This window comes from Sorex fumeus, unplaced genomic scaffold (genome assembly GCF_029834395.1).
Source record: "Sorex fumeus unplaced genomic scaffold, SorFum_2.1 ptg000122l, whole genome shotgun sequence".
NCBI classification, from domain to species: domain Eukaryota; kingdom Metazoa; phylum Chordata; class Mammalia; order Eulipotyphla; family Soricidae; genus Sorex; species Sorex fumeus.
The window spans coordinates 15155233-15175100 of record NW_026606179.1 but is presented as its reverse complement, the minus strand read 5'-3'; the positions used below and the strand labels follow the sequence as shown (position 1 = coordinate 15175100).

Below are 19868 nucleotides of genomic sequence, written 5' to 3'. Positions count from 1 at the left end.
TATCCCTCCCACCCTTATCCCCCCCATCCTACCCTGCCTCTGTGGCAGGGCATTCCCTTTTATTCTCTCACTCCTTTTGGGTGTTGTGGTTCTGGTTGATCCAATTTTGATCCACATCATTCCAAATGGCTCCCTGGGGACTGCCAGGAGTAATTCCTGAGTGTAGAGCCAGTAGTAACCCATGAGTATTGCAGGGTGTTGCTCAAAAACAAAAAAACAAGAATTCCAGAGACCAAAGCACTAGTACAGTGGGACTAGGGCATTTCCCTTGCAGCTGGCTGACCCTGATTCAACTCCCAGCTTCCCATTTGGTCCCCTGAGCACTTTCAGGAGAAATTCCTGAGTACAGAGCCAGAAGTAAACCCTGAGTTCCACCAGTTATTGTGAATAGATGACCCAGAGTTAGCAGAAAAAACACGAGTTGCTCAAAAGAAGAACCAAGAAACAGGATGGGACACTGCAGGGATGCAAGGACCCAGGGGCAGGGAATTTTGAGAACAACCTGGGAATAGCCTGTGTGCTCCAGACTTCTTGGCTACTCTCTCACCTCACAACAGTATGGCCCAAAACCAGAAACATAAAATAAGAAAGAAAGAAAAAGAGAAGGAGAAAGAGAGCTCTGCTGGGAGGCAGCAGACTGGATCCTGGGCCTCTCTGGTTCTTTCCTAGGTAGTGAAAAGGGATGAGGACAGCGAGCACTCTCGAGTGCTCCCAGTCATAACTGTTCCAGGGCTTCCCCCATCTCAGCCCTTAGTCTCCCAGCAGCTCCCTGAGCCAAGATCCCTCCAGCCCACACCTGTTCTTTCCAGAGGCCAGGACATGCTTCACCTTCACTGCACCTCACTTTTGCTGTTTCTCTGACTTCTGGGACTGGGGAGTGTGTCTCTCACACCATCACCTGTGGATTCTGGTGACATGCATACCAACAGGGCAGAGTGCTCACCTTCCCCTGTGCTGTTGGGGGCCCGAGTGTAAGAGGAGCCCAACACAGGCTTGGAACAGCTTGGTGGGAACAGAGAAAGCTGGTTTCACTTTCTTTTTCTCCTCTGGGAAACAGGGATGTTTCTCTAAAGCTAAAATAGGGCAACCCAGCACAGACAAATAACTCAAAACTTGGGCTGCTCCCACAAACCATGTCCATCAACACATAGGCTTATCTTTACCAGCCTTTTTCCAGAGACACATAAATATATCACTAAAGGGATCAACTAGCTCTGAAAACTTTTCAGACCCTTTCCTTGCTGAGACACGGTGGATGGCCCTCCCTGTGTGGGAGACCAACTGACCTTACTTCCTTGAGAAAGCGGCACACTGTCTTTGACCCTGGCATCCGGAATGTGAGCCCCTTTGACAGGTAAGATGATGCGTGTTTACATGGCAGAAAAACAGGATGTGTGCAAAGGGACTTGGGTGGAAAGCAGGATATGTGATCATCTGGTAGAGAGGCAGGATGTATGCTCACTTGGCATAAAAGCAAGCGCAGGACTTGGGGGGATCAATAAAGAGGGTGGCCTACTGCTTATTTTTTAGCCCCAGAATCAATCAGATGTTTAACTATCATGTGATTCTGTTTTGAGTTTATTTTACTATTGTTCAGCTATCTTTAGTTTTTTTTATTTGGGGTGATTTCTATGTTAATCAGTGAATTGCTTTTACTGTCTTACTAATAGTCCTATTTTGTAATCTATAGATTGTTTTGCTAATTGCTTATCTTTGATTTCTGTATATAGTTTACCTGCTAACTTAGCATAAGAATGAGAAGAGACATGGGTCCATTTATGTGTCTGGAAGACACTTGGGGGGCTGCTCTCTTGTTCAAATACTGGGCAGAGACAACAGTCACTGATCAGTTAATAAACAATTGCTGACTTAAACTTTGCCATGTACGCCTTGCTCCCTCCACCTATAACACTCGGAGGGGTCAGGCCACTGCACATCCAAGTAATATCCCAGCAGCTTCTCTCTCCCGTACCCATCACCTTAGGACTACTGAGCCTCACCGTGAACTTAATTCTGCAAAACCTCCGGTACATGGGTCCCTTTGTCTGAAAGTCTCCAGCCTTATGGAACTGGGGAGGGCTACCTCCCCCAACCTCCCAGTACTTCCTGAAACCCCTGCAATCTTGCCCACAAACAAGCTCCTCTGCCGTACTATCCAAACACGGGAACCCTGACAATCCAGTAGCAGCTCACCAGATTGGATGAGATGTAAAGTAGAAGCCAACTAATCTGGATAACAAAACAATTAAGATTGGAGCCGAAATTGTAACAGAATCATAATAATCCCTCAGACAAGGACTTAATATCTGCGTGATGAGGTACAAAAATTTTCACTAATTTTCTTATTAGGAAATAGTTTTTGGTCATTCTGTTAGCCCTTAATTGGTAACACACAATCTAAAAGATATTACTGAGGACTTGCTATGGGGGCAGTATTGACTGGTGCAAAAATGGACACAATGTTGGAGGGAAGGTGAGAGAGGTGGTGGAGTTGTGTTGGAATATTGAATGCCTGTAACAATTCATTATATGCAACTTTGTAAACCAGGACGGTGTCTAAAGTGTGTGAGGGGGGAGAGGGGAGGAAAAACACAAGACCCTTTGCCAGATGGACCCAGAAACACCCCATGTGGGAACTTCCCTGGGAGAAACTCTGAATTCCCTTCAAACTGCAAAAGGTGCTCTGAGTGTCTTGAATGCCCTGGCCTTTAGAACACCTGGTTCCCAGACACTACTCAGACACCTTGGAACCCAGGCTGGACCCTGAGCCCCAGTAACAGGCCCTGAGAACATGGGCTGATGGCCTTTCACTCATGGACAGTCCATCCCCTCCACTCTCCAGCATTTATAGGGAAACTGAGGAGTCTTTCCACAGAGTCAATGGCTGACCCTTTTTTGAGCTGAGGCTAACTTGGGAGCAGTCACCCTGGTCCCTGGAACATTGGCGTGAGGGGCACTGTGAGGGGTCACAGCTGGGTGAATTCTTGCAAGTGGGCACCTCAGAGCCGGATTCTGGGTGCAGAGTGGAATGGGGTGCTGTGCCCCTTCTGCAAAGTGACTGAGCCTGTGACTGGAATTGCTGATTCCCTGACAGCCGCAGGGGCCCTGAGGGGCCATTGATCCTGCCTGTGGGGATGCAGGGGTGGGGCGAGCACTGTGCAGTGCTGGGAGCCTATGGGAGCCTGGGGTCTGAGTGCAGAAGGGGTCACTTACAGTCTCTGGTGGGCGCCCAGGGCAGTAAGAGCAGAGGCAGCAGCAGAGTCAGGCCCAGCAGGGTGGGGGCCTGGCCATGCCAGGGGTTCTAGTGGACTGGAGCAGGATGGCCGGAGGACTCCTCTGTCCTCGGGTTTCTAACATCCTGCTCCATGATTTCCTCTGTGCAGAAACCCAAGGACAAATGCTGCTGCAGGAAGTAGATGTCTGACTAAAGCTTACAAACTGTGGGAGGAAATTTTCACTCATCCCCCAAACACCCTCCCCCTCTGCCCACAGCTTTCTCCTCAGTTCTGTGGCTGCACCACAGCTCACCCCAAGGGACCCGCCAATAGCCTGAGGAGGAAATTGGTGCTGGTTCAAGAGAAAAGGCCACTTTCTTTCTTTTTTCTTTATTTTAGGGGGTGGGGCAGATGAAGAAATTGAGGTCACACCTGTCTATATTCAGGACTTACTCCTGGCTGTGCTCAGGGACAATATGGGATCCCGGTCATGGAACCTTGGTTAGCACTTGGCAAGTGAAACTCACTAACCACTGGATTATCTATCCGTCTCTGAGACCCAGACATTTCTCATGCTGGCAACTGGAACCAAAAATCACGTCCGTTTTCTTTCTTTCTTTCTTTTTTAATTTTGATGATTTTTTTTAATGTAGGAGTACTGCTATTTATTCAGCCATCAATTAGCTGATTGAATTGGGCATGAACTCCACCTTACTTTTTTTTCATTTTTTTTATAATTTTATTTATTGAATCACCATAAGAGCAGTTACAAAGCTTTCAGGTTTAAGTCTCGGTTATACAATGAAACACCCATACCTTCATCAGTGCCCATTCTCCACCACCAAAAACCCCAGTATACCCCCATCCAACACCCTCCCCCTATCTGTGGGGCAGACGATTTCCACATTACTCTTTCTCTCTACTTTGATCACATTCAATATTTTGACACCAGACTCACCATTATTTGGTGATTATTATTATTATTTGGGATTTTACCCCAACACTCAGATCTGCTGAAAAGGAAACAGTAGACAATGTGTTTTCTATTGCTGGTTAACAATAACATCTGATGTTGCGTGGCTGCAGTAGTGGCCACACGATTTTGAAATTACGAAATTTTAATACTTAAATATGGAGGGATTTCTGCCAAAAGCTTCTGGGTTTGAGAATTGTTCCTGAGTCTCTGGGATCATGGCCATTAAGCAGCTTGATCAGGAGCCAGAAAGGCCATTCATGGGTGGCGACTTGGGGTCTCGTTGGTATGGGGAGGAAAGTGCAGCTACACCCTCATTCCTTGAGACTCCATGTGTCTCGACACTTAGGGCCCAAATTTGAATCTCCAGTGGCCTCTGTAGGATGGCAGCCACTGGGCCTCCAGGGAGAAAAGGCCAAGGCATGAAACCTATACCCACCTGGGGTGGTCTAGCGCTGGTAACCTACTGCAGGGACTGGATGCATTTCTGCCAAAAGCTGTTGGGTTTCGAGGTTTGTTTCTGAGTTTCTGGGATCATGGCCATTAAATGGATTGATCAGGAGCAGAGAGGCCATTCGTGGGCGACGACTCGGGGTCTTGTTGGGATGGGCAGGAAAAGGCTGTCTCCACCCCCATCCTATGAGGCCCCTCGTGTCTTGTACTGCAAGCCCAACCTGATTGTCCAGTGGCCTCTGGCAGATGGCAGACACCGAGCAGCCAAGGGGGAGCAGGCAGAGGGACAGCAACCTTTTCCCCTTGGAATGGCCCGGCAACATTAACCTACTGCAGGGTCTGGACGAATTTCTTCCAAAAGTCGCTGGGTTTCAAGATTTGTTTCTGAGTCTCTGGGATCATGGCCGTTAAGCAGCTTGATCAGGAGCCATAGAGGCCATTTGTGGGCAGCAACTCAGGGTCTCGTTGGGGTGGGGAGGAAAGGGCCAGCTGCACCCCCATCCCATGAGGTCCCGTGTGTCTCATCATTGTGGGCCCAGACTGTCCAATGGCCTCTGTAGGATGGCGGCCGCTGGGCCACCAGGGGGAACAGGCCAAGGCACAAAACCTATTCCCACCTGGATTGGCCCAGTGCCGGTAACCTACTGCAGGGACCAGACGCATTTCTGCCAAAAGCTGTTGGTTTTCGAGATTTGTTTCTGAGTTCTGGGATCATGGCCGTTAAGCAGTTCAATCAGGAACCAGAGAGGCCATGCCTCCAATTATATAGCTGAGCCAGAGGTGGTTTGTGGGTGTGTCTCCCACATACCTAACCTTTGGCCGTTTACTTTCTTGGTAAACTTTGCCCAAGTTTTTGGGGTCTGGCAAAAGACACAGCAGCAGTTTTTGGGTATTTGGAAGTCTGAAGGTGCCATTAGGCTGCTGATGCACTTGCCTCACAGGTACAGATTGACCTGCTGGCGGCAGCATACCGCCATCTTTCTTTCTCTTTCTTTCTTTCTTTCTTTCTTTCTTTCTTTCTTTCTTTCTTTCTTTCCTTCTTTCTCCCATTCTCCCTTTTTCTTTTTCTCTCTTCCTTACTTTCTCTCTTTCTACATTTTTTCCTTCCTTTTTTTATTCCCCTACCCAGTGGTGCTCAGGGATGACTCTGCAGAACCCTGTGTGGTGCTGGAGATTGAACCTGTGTCAACCACATGGAGACAGAAGCCCTCCCCACTGTGCTGTATCTCCAGCCCTGAGACCCCCAGTTCTTAAACACCCACTGATCCTCCCCAGCAGCCGCAGTCCAGGGCTCCCCACAGGCAGGGTCGTAACTCTCGTGAGCAACTTGCTTCCCTGCTTGGAGCCTCAGTTTTTTCTTCTTTTCTTTTTCAGGGAAGGTGGGGGCCACACAGAGCTGTGCTCAAGTGCCCTACACGCTGTGCTCTCTCTCTGGACTCAACACCACTGTATCTGGAAGTGCTGATGGTTATGAAGCACCAGAGCAGCAGACAGACAGACAGACAGAAAACAGACAGATCTACAGAGAGAAGGGAAGATGGAAGCCATAGTGCAAAGGGCTGAGAACAAGCTTTGGGTGCAGGAGGCCTGAATTAAACCTCAGGAACCACGTGGTCTCCTGAGCACCTCCTAGGACTCACCCCCAATCACTGAGCCCAAGCACTGAATACTCAGCACTGCCCCGTTTGCCCAGATACCAACAACCAAACAGTAAAGAGAGAAATGATGGACTCAGTCTGCACCTTGTGGAACGCCTGTGTTTGTGTTCTGGGTCCCTCTGGGTGTCCCTTGGGGATCAGGCTGTGGGGGTCAGGGTGTAATCCAGAGATTCAGTGAGAGGCGACTGTGAGGTCCAGGCAGGAGGTGGGGGCTCCATTTTGGTGGCGGGCAGAGTGTGAGGTTTGAAGGGATTGGTTTGATTCTCTGTTCTGGGGTTTTGTTCTGTTTGACTTTTGCCAGGGTTTCTGTGAGATGGTGGGCCCCATTGGTGTCTTATATGAAATAGGGAAGAGAAAGACGGTCACTTTCTCCCAATCCGCCTCTGCCACCCGGGACCCAGGGTTACTGGGTTCTTGTCTCACCTTGCAGAAAATAATTTCAGGAGAAGACAAGCAGTGAAGTTAAAAAAAGATTTTATTTGGAGATTTTTGAAGGGGAGGAGGGAGAGAAAGTTGAAGAGAATAACATGCTCAAGAGAGATCCGGGGCTTCTTTAAGAGTGGAGAGAGCCCCTACACACACCCCAGCATTAGACAGGAAAGTAGACATCTCAAGAGGGGAGATGCAGGCCACACATGTGCTCAGGAGCCAGATGTGCTTAGTCACATGGGCACAAGCATATGCTCGCCCTTCTCTTGTTCATGGATGGTTTTTATAGTGTTTTACAAACCTGTCCCCACATGGGGCTTCTACCTAGGTAAAAGTCCATTGGGGTGGTGCCAAGGGAGGTCAGGTTGGGACTGGTGATGGTTCTTTGAAATGCATTTCACAATAGTGCCTCATAAAATCAAGTGCCTCAAAAAATAAATCAGCTTAACCCAAGAGGTGAAGGACCTATACAAAGAAAATTACAAAACACTACTTCAAGAAATAAAAGAGGAGGCTGGAGTGATAGCACAGTGGGTAGGGCTTTTGCTTTGCATGCGACCGACTAGGGTTCGATTCCCAGCATTCCATATGGTCTCCTGAGCACCGCCAGGAGTTATTCCTGAGTGCAGAGCCAGTAGTAACCCCTGAGCATTGATGGGGTGACCCCAAAAAAGCAAAAAAGAAAAGAGAACACTAGGAAATGGAGACACATCCGCTGCTCATGGATCAGGAGGATTAATATTATCAAAATGGCAATACTCCCCAAAGCACTACACCGATTTAATGCAGTCCCTATCAGGATACCCATGACTTTCTTCAAAGAAATAGATAAAACATTCCTGAAATTCATATGGAACAATAAACCCGCACGAATAGCTAATGCAATCCTTGGGAACAAAAAGTTGGGTGGCAGCACCTTCTCCAACTTCAAACTCTCCTACAAAGCAGGAGTAATTAAAACAGCATGGTATTAGACTAGAAACAGACCCACAGAACTATGGAACTGAGTTGATATTCTGTCACAGACTCTCAAATATATGATCACTTAATCTTTGATGGGGCTGGAGCGATAGCACAGCGGGTAGGGCGTTTGCCTTGCACACAGCCAACATGGCCAACCGAAGTTTGATTTCTCCGCCCCTCTCGGGGAGCGAGGCAAGCTACTGAGAGTATCTCACCCTCACGGCAAAGCCTGGCAAGCTACCCGTGATTTATTCAATATGCCAAACACAATCACAAATCACAAATCATCCTGTTATTCGTCGATTGCCTCGAGCAGGCCCCAGTAACGTCTCCTTCATCCTGGCCCTGAGATTATATTCAAGGCTCTTTAGGAGAATGAGACCCATCATTGTTACTGGTATTTGGCATATTGGGTACGCCACGGGGAGTTTGCCAGACTCTGCCGTGTGGGCAGGCTACATTCGGTAGCCTGCCAGTTTGTCAAAGTAGGAATGAGATGTCATAATAAGATGTCGCGCGACATCTTATGCCAAACACAGTAACAACAAACTCTCACAATGGAGACGTTACTGGACCCGCTCGAGAAAATCGATGAACAATGGGAGGACAGTGACAATAATCTTTGATAAAGGAGCAAGAAATATGAAGTGGAACAAGGAATAACTTTTCAATTAATGGTGCTGGGAAAACTGGACAGTTACCTGCAAAAAAATGAACTCTGGCACCTACACATAAAAAAATGTTCCTCATCACTAATCATCAGGGAGATGCAGATCAAAACAATGATGAGATACCATCTCACACCACAGAGACTGGCCCACGTCCAAAAGAACGAAAGCAACCGGTGTTGGCACAGATGTGGGGAGAAAGGGACTCTCCTTCACTGCTGGTGGGAATGATGACTGTTAAGCCCATCTGGAAAACAATATGGACACTTCTCAAAAAATTAAAAATTGAGCTCCCATTTGACCCAGCAATACCACTTCTGGGAATATATCCCGGAGATGCAAAAAAGTATAGTAGAAATGACATCTGCACTTATATGTTCATTGCAGCACTGCTTAAAATAGCCAGAATCTGGGGGAAAAAATGAGTGCCTGAGAACAGATGATTGGTTAGAGGAACTTTGGTACATCTACACAATGGAATACTATGCAGGTGTTAGAAAAGATAAAGTCATGAGATTTGCATATAGGTGGATCAACATGAAAAGTATCATGTTAAAGTGAAATGAGTCAGAAAAAGAGGGACAAGCATAGAAAGATTGCACTCATTTCTGAAATATAAAGTAACAGAATGGGAGACTAACACCCAAGAACAGTAGAGATAAGTACCAGGAGGATCATTCCACAGCTTAAAAGCCGGTTTCGCATGCTGGGGGAGAAGGCAGCTCAGATAGAGAAGTAAAGGGTGCTAGGAGGACCCACTCGGGATGGGAAATGCGGGCTGAAAGTAGACTATAGACTGAACATGATGGCCAATTAATACCTCTATTACAAACCACAACACCCTAAAAGAGAGAGTGAAAAAGGTAATTCCCTGGTGGCTGAAGCGATAGCACAGCAGGTAGGGTGTTTGCCTTGCATGCGGCTGAACCCGGTTCGAATCCCAGCATCCCTTATGGTCCCATGAGCACCACTAGGAGTAATTCCTGAGTGCAGAGCCAGGAGTAACCCCTGAGCATTGTCGGGTGTGACCCAAAAAGCAAAAAAAAAAAAAAAAAAAAGGAATGCCATGCCACAGAGGCAAGATGGGATGATGGGATGGAGACGGGGTGGGGGTGGTGGGAGGGATTCTGGGAACTTCGGTGGTGGGAAATGGGCACTGGTGGAGGAATGGGTAGTCGACCATTGTATGACTGAAACATAAGAATGAAGTTTGTAAGTCTGCAACTGTACCTCATGGTGATTTACTAATACTTTTTAAAAAAAATTTTATTAGTGAAACACCGTGAGGTACAGTTGTAGACTTACAAATTTTTGTGCTTGGTTATACAATAATCGAGTATCCATCCCTCCACCAGTGTCCATTCTCCACCACCAATGATCCCAGTATCCTTCCCACACCCCCATCACCCCCATCCCACCCACCTCTGTGGCAGGGCATTTTCTTTTGTTCTATCTCTCCTTTTGGGTGCTGCGGTTTGCAAAAAAGGCATTGAGTGGCAATCATGTTCGGTCTATAGCCTGCTTTCAGCATGCATCTCCTATCCTGGGAGTATCCTCCCAACACTTTTTACTTGGTTCTCCCTTCTCTATCTGAGATGTCTTTTCCCCTAGCATGTGTGGTTGACCTCCAAGCCATGGAATGAACCTCCTGGTACTTATCTCGGCTATTCTTGGATGTTAGTCTCCTATTTTTTGTTACTTTATATTTCCCCAGATGAATGCAATCTGTCTGTCCGTCTGTTTCTGACTCATATCGTTTAGCATGATACCTTCCATGTAGTACCACTTGTATGAAAATTTCATGATTTCATCTTTTTTAACAGCTGTATAGTACTCCATTGTGTAGATGTACCAAAGTTTCTTTAACCAGTTTTCTGTTCTCGGGCACTTGGGTTTTTTTCCAGATTTTGGCTATTGTGAATAGTGCATCCATGAACATAGAAGTGCAGATGTAATTTTCACTGTACTTTTTTGCCTCTCCAGTATATATTCCCAGTAGTGGTATTGCAAGAATTGTCATCATAAACGGGTGCTGGATCTTGTCAAATGCTTTCTCTGCATCTATTGATGCGATAATATGGTTTTTATATTTTCTTTGTTGATATGATGGATTCTTACTTTGGACAAACTGGCAGGCTACCGAATGTAGCCTGCCCACACGGCAGAGTCTGGCAAACTCCCCGTGGCGTACCCAATATGCCAAATACCAGTAACAATGATGGGTCTCATTCTCCTAAAGAGCCTTGAATATAATCTCAGGGCTAGGATGAAGGAGACGTTACTGGGGCCTGCTCGAGGCAATCGACGATTAACAGGATGATTTGTGATTGTGATTTGTGATTTCCAAATGTTAAACCATCCTTGCATTCCCGGGATGAATCCCACTTGGTCATGATGTATGATCTTTTTGATGAGTTGCTAGTATTTTGTTGAAAATCTTTGCGTCTGTGTTCATCAGGCATATAGGCCTGTAGTTTTCTTCTCTTGTAGTATCTTTGTTTCCTTTTGGTAATAGAAAGATATGGGCTTCATAGAAACTGTTTGAGATAGTTTCTGTTTCTTCAATTTCCTGGAAAAGCTTGAGAAGAACTGGAATTTTCCCCTTAACATGGCTTTAGCTGCATCCCATAGCTTCTGGTAGCTCCTGTCCTCATTCCCATTTGTTTCCAGGTATCTTTTGATTTCATCCTTGACTTCCATTCTGACCCACTCATTATTCAACATTGTGTTGTTTAATTTCCAGGTGTTTGATTTGGTTCTCCGTGTCTGTGTGTGATTCACTTCTATCTTCAGTGCATCGTGGTCTAAAAAGATTGTTGATACTATCTATCTTCCTGATTCTATCGAGGTATGTTTTGTGGCCTAGCACATGTTCTATTTTGGAAAATGTCCTGGGTGCACTGGAGAAGAATGTGCACTCTTTCTTTGGGGGGTGTAAAGCCCGGTACAGGTCTATAAGCCCTTCTCTTCTATTTCTTCCTTCATAGCCAATGTTTCCTTGCTGAGTTTTGTTCTTGTTGATCTATCCAGAGGTGATAAGGCAATGTTGATGTCTCTGGCCACTATTTGTTGCTAGCAATGTCTTCCTTAAAATCTGTTAGCAGTTGTTTTAAATATTTAGCTGTTCCCTCATTAGGTGTGTATCATGATCACTATCACGATCATTCTGTTGTTCGTCGATTGCCTTGAGTAGGCCCCAGTAACTTCTCCTTCGTCCTAGCCCTGAGATTTTTTAAAAGTGCCATATTCAAGGATCTTTCAGGGTTACGAGAATGATCCATCATTGTTAAGGTATTTGGCATATTGGGTATGCCACGGGGAGTTTGCCAGGCTCTGACGTGTGGGCAGGTTACATTCGGTAGCCTGTCAGGTTGTCCAAAGTAAGAATGAGATAATAAGATGTCTTCCGGGAGCTGGATTTCATAGTCTCTGGGTCTTGGCCATTGATGGGATTACACGGCGCCAGTGGGGCAGTTGGTGGGTGTGACCCCTGCCTACTAGAAGATGGAGGATCTGGGTGGAGGATGCTCAGCCCCGATCTGAGCAGGCTTGGAGATCTCAGCCCCGGGACCCGCATGCCTTTGTTCCTCTGCCGATACCTTCATGCATGTGGAGAGTGGTCTCAGCATGGTTGAAGCTGGTTCTGGAGGTCTTCGGCTTCCAGAGCTCTGGTCGGGGTGGGGAGGGAAACTCAACCCGCCCCCCTCCAAGGGGCCCCAGTGAGGACAGCCAGGTGCATATACATTTAAGAATGTGATTTCTTCCTGTTGTATGTATCCCTTGATAAATAGAAAATGGCCTTTTCTGTCTCTTCTTTTTCTTTTTTTAAATTTTTTATAATTGTATTTATTGAATCACCGTCAGAGCAGTTACAAAGCTTTCAGGTTTAAGTCTCGTTCATACAATGAAACACCCGTACCTTCATCAGTGCCCATTCTCCACCACCAAAAACCCCAGTAAACCTCCATCCCACACCCTCCCTGTACCTGTGGGGCAGATGATTTCCACATTACTCCTTCTCTACTTTGATTACATTCAGTATTTTGACAGCAGACCACCATCATTATTTGGAATTTTGCCCCAACACTCAGATCTGCTGAAAAGGGAACAGTAGACAATTTGTTTTCTATTGCTGGTTAAGAATAACATATGATGTCACGTGGCTGCAGTAGTGGCTGCACGATTTTGAAATTCCAAAATTTTAACACTTAAATCTGGAGGGATTTCTGCTAAAAGGGTTCTGAGATTTGTTCCTGAGTCTCTGGGATCATGGCCGTTAAGCAGCTTGATCAGGAGCCAGAAAGGCCATTCGTGGGCAGCAACTAGGAGTCTCATTGTTACGAGGAGGAAAGGGCTGGCTCCACACCCATGCCATGAGCGTGTCTCATGACTGAGGGCCCAAACCTGACTGTCCAATGGCCTCTAGAGGATGGTGGCAACGAGCCACCTAGGGGGAGCAGGAGGAGGGACAGCACCCTTTCCCCCCAGGGTGTCCCGGCAACAGTAATCTACTGTGGGGTCTGGAGGCATTTCTGCCAAAAGCCGCTGGGTTTCAAGATTTTTTTCTGAGTCTCTGGGATCATGGTCATTAAGCAGCTTGATCAGGAGCCAGAGAGACTATTCATGGGCGACAACTCAGGGTCTTGTTGGGACAGGAAGGAAAGGGCCGACTCCAACCCCATCCTGTGAGTCCCTGCGTGTCTAATCACTGCGGGCCTACACCTGACTGTCCAGTGCCTCTGGATGATGGCGGCCACCGGGCCGCCAGGGGGAAAAGGCCAAGACACAAAACCTATTCCTACCTGGGGTAGCCCAGTGCCAGTCACCTACTGCAGGGACTGGACGCATTTCTGCCAAAAGCCACTGGTTTCACAATTTATTTCTGAGTCTCTGGGATCATGACCATTAAATGGCTTGATCAAAAGCCAGAGAGGCCATTCGTTGGTGGCGACTTGGGGTCTCGATGGGGTGGGGGGGAAAGGACCGGCTCCATACCCATTCCGTGATGTCCCACATGTTTCATCACTGCGGGCCCAAACCTGACTGCCCAGTGGCCTTTGGCAGATGGTGGCCACTGAGCTCCTAGAGGGAGCAGGCAGAGGGACAGCACCCTTCCTCCCCTGGGGTGACCCAGCAACAGTAACCTACTGCAGGATCTGGACGCATTTCTGCCAAAAGCCACTGAGTTTCAAGATTTGTTTCTGAGTCTCAGGGATCATGACCATTAAGCAGCTTGATCAGGAGCCAAAGAGGCCGTTTGTGGGCAACAACTCAGGGTCTTGTTGGGATGGGGAGGAAAGTGCCGGCTTTAACCCCATCCCGTGAGGCCCCGTGTGTCTCATCACTGTGGGTCCAAATCTGACTTCCAGTGGCCTCTGGAGGATAGCAGTCACCGGGCCGCCAGGGGAAACCCAAGACATGAACCATTCCCACCTGGAGTGGCCCAGTGCCTGTAACCTACTGCAGGGACCGAATGCATTTCTGCCAAAATTCATTGGGTTTTGACATTTGTTTCTGAGTCTCTGGGATCATGGCCATTAAGCAGTTCTATCAGGAACCAGAGAGGCCATATCTCCAATTATATAGCTGAGCCAGAGGTGTTATGTGGGTGTGTCTCCCACATACCTTACTTTTGGCCATTTACTTTCTTGGTAAACTTTGTCCCAAGTTTTTGGGATCTGGCCAAAGACACAGCAGCAATTTTGGGGTATCTGCAAGTCTGAAGGCACCATCAGGCTGCTGATGCACTCGCCTCACAGATACAGATTGACCTGCTGGCAGCAGCATACCCCCTTCTTCTAATCTTTTTCAACCTGATATTTATGTTGTTGAATACTAGTATGGCCACTCCTGCTTTTTTGAGAGAGCTGTTTGCTTGCATGATTGTTTCCCATCCTCTAACTCTGAGTCTGTGTTTGCTCTGACTGTTCAATGAGTTTCTTGTAGGCAGCAGGATGTTGGGTTCTGTCTCTGAATTCATTTTGCAACTCTGTGTCTCTTAATTGGCGAATTTCGACCACTGATGTTGAGAGAAATCATTGTGTGGGTCTTTGTGTCGAATTTCTGTAAGGGTATGTTGTGTTTGTAAAGTTTGTCTTATCTTATAGTAGCCCCTTTAGCCCTTCTTTTAGGTTTGGTTTTGAGTCTATGAAGTTCCTGTGCTGCTGTTTTACTACAAAATAGTGTACCATTCCTTCGAGTTTGAGTGAAAGTTTAGCCGGATAGAGTATTCTTGGTGAAGCATTTATTTCAGTGAGTTTTTTCACTATATCCCACCATTGAGATCTCCAAGCCTACTCGGATTTGGGTCGAGCATCCTCCACCCAGATCCTCCAAATTCCAGTAGGCGGGGGTCACACCCACCAACTGGCCCCCTGGCGCCGTGTAATCCCATCAGCGGCCAAGACTCAGAAACTATAAAAACCAGCTCCTGGAATCGCGCGGCCGCATTTGCAGCTGCACGACATCTTATTATGACATCTTATTATCTCATTCCTACTTTGGACAAATTGGAAGGCTACCGAATGTAGCCTGCCCACACGGCAGAATCTGGCAAACTCCCTGTGGCGTACCCAATATGCCAAATACCAGTAACAATGATGGGACTCATTCTCCTAAAGAGCCTTGAATATAATCTCAGGGCTAGGATGAAGGAGACGTTACTGGGGCCTGCTCGAGGCAATCGACGATTAACAGGATGATTTGTGATTTGTGATTGTTGTGATCCCACCATTGCATTTGGGCTTGGAGGGCCGATAGGTCTGATAGGTCTGCTGTGAATCTAAGGGGTGCTCCTTTGTATGTGAATCCTTCTTTGACCTTGCTGCATGCAGTATTGTGTTTCTATCCGCGGCATCCATCATTCTAACTATGATATGTCTTGGAGTGTTTTTGTTAGAGTCTCTTTTATCTGGCATCCTTTGGGCTCCTTGAATCTGAATCGCTGTATTGTCCAGCTCTGGGAACTTTTCAGCAATGATTTGTTTAACCGTGGCTTTTTCATTGGGATTGTTTCCCTGACCTTCTGGTACTCCAATGATTCTAACGCTGTTCCTCTAGGAATCATCTCCTAGGACTCTGATTCACTCTAGAACTATTTTGAGGTCTCTTGTCATTGTTTTTTGTTGCCTGTTAGCTTCGCGCAGCTGATCTTCCAGCTCACTGATTCTGTCTTCAGCTGTGGCCATTCGACTTTTGAGGGCACAGAGTGAGTTTTTTATTTCATCTACTGAATCTTTTATTCATGACATTTCTGTGCTTAGCTTTCCAATTTCTGCTCTCATTTCTTCCCATATTTTCTCGATTGTTTCTTTCATGTCCTCCTTTAATTTACTGGATATCTGTCGCACTGTTTTGTTGAGTTCATTGAACATCTTCATTACTTCATATCGGAATTCTTTCTCAGAGAGGTCCCTTAGGTGACTAGCACCTACTGAGGCTTCTGGACTCCTTTTATTGTCCTCCCCTCGTGGTGGGGATTTATGTTGTTTCTTCATGTTGGTGTGGAGGTATGGAGACTGAGATGTTACACAAGATTTCTGGGTATGACTAAATTACCTGCGGCTGCCTGAGCATTGGCTAGCCCAAGTAGGCCACGCCCACTTCTACAGAATCCACGCCCACTTCTGAAGAGGTCTCGCACCCTAGAGGTACCTGGTGTGTGGGGGGAGTATAACTTGGGGGAGGAAGAAGTCCGGGCACAGAGTTGGGGATGAACAGGAAGAGGTTCAGTGATGGTGAGTGTCCCAGGGTCCTAGAGGACGCCTGGGGCATGTATGCGGGAATAGCCGAGTTCTGGGTAAGAATACTTGTAGGATAACACTCTTTTGTCCTTCCTCAGGTAGATTAGGTTTGTCAGGTCACACCCATCTAAGAACACTGAACTTGTATTGTAAGCAATGTCCTTTCTGTGTGGACACAGGAAGACAGTTAACATTATGCTTTGTAACTTGGGAGTTGATTGACTCCGAATAATATTTACTCCTGGGCATCTGATTTCTTGGCTCAGTTGCCTTAATTCCTAGCACCCCAAAAGCAGGGTCCCGACGAGGGACTGAATGAACCCAGGGAAAGCAGTGAGCTACCCTGGCATCGAAATGGGCCAGGCCAAAGAGCCACAATACTCAACTATAAGTTGAGGGCATGATCATGGACAAATGCTGTCATGATCCAAAAGTAAGTAACGACGAGACTAGGACCCTGCTGGAGCTAGGAAGATTAACCTGGCCTGAGGACTGCGAAATGTATAGTGAAATGTTCTCAGGAAGAACCAAACTAAATTTATATCTCTTACTGTGCTCATACAGAATGACATTGCTAGAAATATTAGAAGTAGATTTATTACAACTATTTAAGTAGATTACTAACTGAGGGAAGAACACATCCTTGTTGGAATCCCACCCTTGGGTGGATCTCCTAGTAATCTGAAGTAATCTCTGTAGATGAGATTTTATCCTTGAGTTAATCTCCTGGAGGAGTGGTCTTACCTCTCTTGTTTATTCCTCAATATTCCACCCACCTTTATGTCACCGCCTTATGTGACTGCTATATAAACTAAGACATAAGCTCGGAAAAGGAGTCAGAAGCGAGAGAGCTCGGGCTCCAGAGATCCAGAGTCAGAGCCAGAAGGGGAGAGCTTCCAAGACTGTGTGGCCCAGGAGAGAAGGAGGCAGAGAAAGACAGGAGTGAAGAGGATTGGAATAAACTACTATTGATATAGACCGGCCTGGCCCCCGTTTTTTCTTCCGTCTGCGCTTGGCCAACAGCCGTTGTGATCCAGGCCACACACAGAGGCTCAAGAGCACCGAACGCATGCGGTGAGACAGTGCCGTCCAGTGAGCCCGTGAACACACAACCTTCGGCGTGATAAGATTTTACAAATACTGACTGACCCGGGGGAGAAATAAGACTGGGCATAGTGTTGGGGACAGAAAGGAAGAGGCTCAGGGATGCTGAGCGTCCCAGGGTCCTAGACAAATAAATTTTTTTTTTAAAAAATGACATCCAGCACTGTTCACAATAGCCAGAAACCCAAGTGAAATAACCCAAGTGCCCAAGAATAGACAACTGGTTAAAGAAACTTTAGTATATATACACAATGGAATACTATGCAGCTGTTAGGAAAGATGAAATCATGAAATTTGCTTATAAGCGGATGGTCATGGAAAGTATCATGTTAAGTAAAATGAGTCAGAAAGAGATGTACAGACATAGAATAACTGCACTCATTTGTGGAATATAAAATAAAAATAGTATGACACTAACGCCCAAGGACAGTAGACACAAGGGCCAGCAATATTGCTCCATTGTTGGAAGCCTGCCTGGGGGAGGCTGGGGGAGAAGATAGCTGGGATAGAGAAGAAATCACTAAGTTAACGATAGTTGGAGGGAACGTTCAGGAGGGAGATGTGTGCTGAAAGTAAAGGACCAGGTGTGATAGCCGCTTGGTATCTATATTGTGAACCATAATGCCCAAGAGTAGAGAGAGAGTATGTGGGAAATGGTCTGTCATAGAGACAGGGGGAGAACTGGGATGGGGAACACTGGGGACATTGATGGTGGAAAATGTGCACTGGTGGAGGGATGGGTGTTCCATCATTGTATGACTGAAACTCAAACATGAAAGCTTTGCAACTGTATCTCATTGTGATTCAATAAAGAGAAAGAGACAGACAGACAGGCAGTCAAAGGAAAAAAAAAGAAATGCCTTTCCTGGCCTTTAGTATCTGATGGAGCTTCTGTCAGAGGGGAGTCCAGTCTTTTCTGGGTCTATTGCTGGCGAGGTGAAAGTCTTATCAGACTTTATTTCCTATTTTCTGTAAAGTTGTTTTTACAACTTCAGGTGTACTGGCATTATTATTTCCCAGGAAATTCATTGCCTTGTCATTGCCTTGAGGGAGAGGCCTTCCCTATCTGCCTGCATGCCTGCCTACATCACTAAGATCACGCTAATTGCTCAGGAACACAGCCAATGGATGTTGCCAAACAGGATAATATACTAATTATGAGAACTCTGCCTAGACTCAGGTTGGGGCTGTTCCTTGTGCTGAAACACTACTTTTAGGTTCAGCAGCCACTGTGGATAAAGGCTCTTCAATTAGGCAAACAAGTGTGCTCTAGACTCCTTGGCTACTCTCTCACCCCACAACAGTATGGCCTGAAAACAGTCACAGTCACAGTCCTCCCGTTGTTCATCGATTTTCTCGAGCGGGCCCAGTAACGTCTCCATCGTGAGACTTGTTGTTACTGTGTTTGGCATATCAAATACTTCAGGGGACCTTGCCAGGCTTTGCCGTGCGGATGAGCTACTCTTTGTGGCTTGCCAGGCTGTCCAAGAGGGGCGGAGGAATCGAACTCGGGTCAGCCATGTTGGCTGCGTGCAAGGCGAACGCCCTACACGCTGTGCTATCGCTCCAGCCCGGCCTGAAAACAAAAACACAAAATAGGAAAGAAAGAAAAAGAGACAGAGAACTCTGCTAGGAGGCATCAGGCTGGTTCCTGAGTGTCTCGGTCCTTTTCCTACTTAGTGTAAAGGGTCTGAGAACAGTGAGCACGGGCCCAAGTGATAGTACAGTGGATAGGACATTTGCCTTGCACGTGGTCATTCTGGCTTCAATCCCCAGCATCCCATATGGTCCCCCAAGCACTGCCAGGAGTAATTCCTGAGTGCAGAGCCAGGAGTAAGCCCTGAGCATTGCTGGGTGTTACAAAAAAAAGAAAAAAGAAAGAAAGAAAGAAAGAAAGAAAGAAAGAAAGAAAGAAAGGAGGAAGGAAGGAAGGAAGGAAGGAAGGAAGGAAGGAAGGAAGGAAGGAAGGAGAGAAAGAAAGAAAGAAAGAAAGAAAGAAAGAAAGAAAGAGTGAGCACTCCCAAGTGCTCCCACAGTCAGGGCTGTCCCAGGGGTTCCCCCATCTCAGCCCTTAGACTCCCAGCAGCTCCCTGAGCCAAGATCCATCCAGCCCACACCTCTTCTTTCCAGAGACCACGACACGCCTCACCTTCACAGCACCTCACTTTTGCTGTTTCTCTGACTTCTGGGACTGGGGAGTGTGTCAGTCACACCATCACCTGTGTATTCTGGGGACACGCACACCAACAGGGCAGTGAGTGCTCACTCCTCCTGTGCTGTTGGGGGCCTGGGTCTAAGAGGAGCCCAACACAGGCTTGGAGCAGCTTGGTGGTGGCAGAGGAAGCTGGTTTCACTTTCGCTTCCTCCTTTGGGAAATGAAAGAATCCATATTAGGACATTAAATTCTTGTATGCTTCAACTAACCTGCTACATTGCTTTCTGTAAAACTGCTTGGCTGCTTCACACTTGGGGGAAGGGAGGGAACCTGGAATGTGAATTGGGCATAACTTCTTGTAAACCCAAGTATGGTAGGATTCAGGTGCATTCACCATCCCAGGGATGTATTGTCTCAGCAAACACCCCTGTCGACGTTTTGGGTAAAGGATAACTTAGGATGCGTGCAGACTGCCCACGCTCCAGGAATGTATTGTTCTAGCTAAGAC

At 46.9% G+C, this 19868-nt stretch overlaps 1 protein-coding gene across 1 annotated transcript in view; it reads right to left on the bottom strand.

Annotated features, from left to right (window-relative positions):
• The window catches only part of LOC130043363 (poliovirus receptor-like), a 198319-nt gene that overhangs the window by 90718 nt on the left and 87733 nt on the right, over window positions 1–19868 (bottom strand). The gene's annotated exons all lie outside the window — the stretch shown is intronic.